We start from the raw sequence: 4,166 nt of genomic DNA, 5'->3' as shown, positions 1-4,166 counted from the left end.
TACAGTGATCTGGACCTACCTCAGTCTGTACATTAGGGTTAGTGATACAGTGATCTGGACCTACCTCAGTCTGTACATTAGGGTTAGTGATACAGTGATCTGGACCTACCTCAGGCTGTACATTAGGGTTAGTGATACTGTGATCTGGACCTACCTCAGGCTGTACATTAGGGTTAGTGATACAGTAATCTGGACCTACCTCAGTCTGTACATTAGGGTTAGTGATACAGTGATCTGGACCTACCTCAGTCTGTACATTAGGGTTATTGATACAGTGATCTGGACCTACCTCAGTCTGTCCATTAGGGTTAGTGATCTGGACCTACCTCAGTCTGTACATTAGGGTTAGTGATACAGTGATCTGGTCCTACCTCAGCCTGTACATTAGGGTTAGTGATACAGTGATCTGGACCTACCTCAGTCTGTACATTAGGGTTAGTGATACAGTGATCTGGACCTACCTCCGTCTGTACTTTAGGGTTAGTGATACAGTGATCTGGACCTACCTCAGTCTGTACTTTAGGGTTAGTGATACAGTGATCTGGACCTACCTCAGTCTGTACATTAGGGTTAGTGATACAGTGATCTGGACCTACCTCAGTCTGTACATTAGGGTTAGTGATACAGTGATCTGGACCTACCTCAGTCTGTACATTAGAGTTAGTGATACAGTGATCTGGACCTACCTCAGTCTGTACATTAGGGTTAGTGATACAGTGATCTGGACCTACCTCAGTCTGTACATTAGGGTTAGTGATACAGTGATCTGGACCTACCTCAGTCTGTACATTAGGGTTAGTGATACAGTGATCTGGACCTACCTCAGTCTGTACATTAGGGTTAGTGATACAGTGATCTGGACCTACCTCAGTCTGTACATTAGGGTTAGTGATACAGTGATCTGGACCTACCTCAGCCTGTACATTAGGGTTAGTTATACAGTGATCTGGACCTACCTCAGTCTGTACATTAGGGTTAGTGATACAGTGATCTGGACCTACCTCAGTCTGTACATTAGGGTTAGTGATACAGTGATCTGGACCTACCTCAGTCTGTACATTAGGGTTAGTGACACAGTGATCTGGACCTACCTCAGTCTGTACATTAGGGTTAGTGATACAGTGATCTGGACCTACCTCAGTCTGTACATTAGGGTTAGTGATACAGTGATCTGGACCTACCTCAGTCTGTACATTAGGGGTAGTGACACAGTGATCTGGACCTACCTCAGTCTGTACATTAGGGTTAGTGATACAGTGATCTGATCGCAAGACTTCGGGGAATTCTAAGTGAAGTGACAAACTGACACATTTTCTAACACATTTTAGGAAGCTTTATTTGACAAGTTGGCGACGGTGTTGCTCAAGATAAACACACACAGCGGCATTGCAGAAAAATACACTTCCCAATTTCACATGAACAAACAGAATATAACAGAGCAGTTAAATATAAAACACATTGAAGTCTTCACATCATTCATCATGGACATAACACTACAACTTTACTTCTGTTAGTAGTAATGAAGCCTTTACAACTGATACTGTCAGGTGGTTCCAGTCAGTGGTGTCTGTATGTTCTCATGATAAACTAACTATTGTTGTTGATAGTTCCAGTCAGTGGTGTCTGTATGTTCTCATGATAAACTAACTCTAACTCTGTTGATGGAGGTCAAGGCCGCAGCATCTAAAGAGAAGTACATGGTAAACTGACTCTCTCTGTTGTGGAAACTTCACACCTCTCTGTTGCTGATACTGTTGGAGGTCAAGGCCGCAGTTGGTTACGAAAAGAGGAGGGAGAGAGAAGAGAAGAGAAAGGAGAAGTAAAGAGATGGACTGACAGGGTTGTGGTTATTCACTGCTGCTGAAGAGAGCATCTTTTTCCATCCACCATGACGTTCTGATGAACAGGGTCACTAGGTAAAGAGAGAGGAGAGAGAGATGAGTGAGGGTCAGGGGAGCAGATCCAGTCTACTACAGTGAAGACCTCCAACACCATGACGTTCTGATGAACAGGGTCACTAGGTAAAGAGAGAGGAGAGAGAGATGAGTGAGGGTCAGGGGAGCAGATCCAGTCTACTACAGTGAAGACCTCCAACACCATGACGTTCTGATGATCAGGGTCACTAGGTAAAGAGAGAGGAGAGAGAGATGAGTGAGGGACAGAGAAGCTGATCCAGTCTACTACAGTGAAGACCTCCAACACCACAGGAACAGTTATAGACCCCAACAGGTCTCAGTGTTTAATGTGTAGTTAGATACATTTATAGACCCCAACAGGTCTCAGAGTTTAATGTGTATTTAGATACATTTATACACCCCAACATACAGCCCAATTATAATGACTGATTCAACCAGGTGTTTGACTGGTGTTTTAAGTGTTTAGAACTCTGAATGCACTTCACACAGAATACGTGCAGCTGAAGTCGGAAGTTCACATACACTTGAGCCAAAAATATATAAACTCAGTTTTTCACAATTCCTGACATTTAATCGCAGTAAAAATTCCCTGTCTTATGTCAGTTGGGATCACCACTTTATTTTAAGAACGTGAAATATCCGAATAATAGTAGAGAGAATGATTTATTTCAGCTTTTATTTCTATTTTATTTCTTTCATCACATTCCCAGTGGGTCAGAAGTTTACATACACTCAATTAGTATTTGGTAGCATTGCCTTTAAATTGTTTAACTTGGGCCAAATGTTTTGGGTAGCCTTCCACAAGCTTCCCACAATAAGTAGAAGGAATACCTAGGATAGGATACGTAATCCTTCTCACCCCCCCCCCTTAATGATTTAGATGCACTATTGTAAAGTGGCTGTTCCACTGGATGTCAGAAGGTGAATTCACCAATTTGTAAGTCGCTCTGGATAAGAGCGTCTGCTAAATGACTTAAATGTAAATGTAAATGTAAAGTAGGGTGAATTTTGGCCCATTTCTGACAGAGCTGGTGGAACTGAGTCAGGTTTGTAGGCCTCCTTGCTTGCACACACTTTTTCAGTTCTGCCCACAAATTTTCTATAGGATTGAGGTCAGGGTTTTGTGATGGCCACCCCAATACCTTGACTTGGTTGTCCTTAAGCCATTTTGCCACAACTTTGGAAGTATACTTAGGGTCATTGTCCATTTGGAAGAACATTTGCGACCAAGCTTTAACTTCCTGACTGATGTCTTGAGATTGTACTTCAATATATCCACGTAATTTTTCCCTCCACATGATGCCATCTATTTTGTGAAGTGCACCAGCCCCTCCTGCAGCAGAGCACCCCCACAACATGATGCTGCCACCCCGTGCTTCACGGTTGGGATGGTGTTCTTTGGCTTGCAAGCCTCCCCCTTTTTCCTCTAGACATAATGATGGTCATTATGGCCAAACAGTTCTATTTTTGTTTCATCAGACCAGAGGACATCTCTCCAAAAAGAACGATCTTTGTCCCCATGTGCAGCTGCAAACCGTAGTCTGGCTTATTTATGGCGGTTTTGGAGCAGTGGCTTCTTCCTTGCTGAGCGGCCTTTCAGGTTATGTCGATATAGGACTCGTTTTACTGTGGATACAGATACGTTTGTACCTGTTTCCTCCAGCATCTTCACAGGGTCCATTGCTGTTGTTCGGGGATTGATTTGCACTTTTCGCACCAAAGTACATTCATCTCTAGGAGACAGAACGCATCTCCTTCCTGAGCGGTATGACGGCTGCGTGGTCCCATGGTGTTTATACTTGCGTACTATTGTTTGTACAGATGAATGTGGTACCTTCAGGCATTTGGAAATTGCTCCCAAGGATGAACCAGACTTATGGAGGTCTACCATTTCTTTCTGAGGTCTTGGCTGATTTCTTTTGATTTTCCCATGATTTCAAAAGAAGAGGCACTGTGTTTGAAATACATCCATAGGTACACCTCCAATTGACTCAGATGTCAATTAGTCTATCAGAAGCTTCTAAAGCCATGACATAATTTTCTGTAATTCAACAAGCTGTTTAAAGGCACAGTCAACTTAGTGTATGTAAACTTCTGACCCACTGGAATTATGACACAGTGAATTATAAGTGAAATAATCTGTCTGTAAACAATTGTTGGAAAAATGACCTGTGTCAAGCACAGAGGAGATGTCCTAGTAGATGTTGAGTTTTTATTTTTATCCTAACCGACTGCAAAAAAATAAAAAAT

Source organism: Oncorhynchus masou, unplaced genomic scaffold (assembly GCF_036934945.1).
Source record: "Oncorhynchus masou masou isolate Uvic2021 unplaced genomic scaffold, UVic_Omas_1.1 unplaced_scaffold_1214, whole genome shotgun sequence".
NCBI lineage: Eukaryota > Metazoa > Chordata > Actinopteri > Salmoniformes > Salmonidae > Oncorhynchus > Oncorhynchus masou.
The sequence above is the reverse complement of the archived record's forward strand: the minus strand, read 5'-3'. Positions refer to the sequence as shown.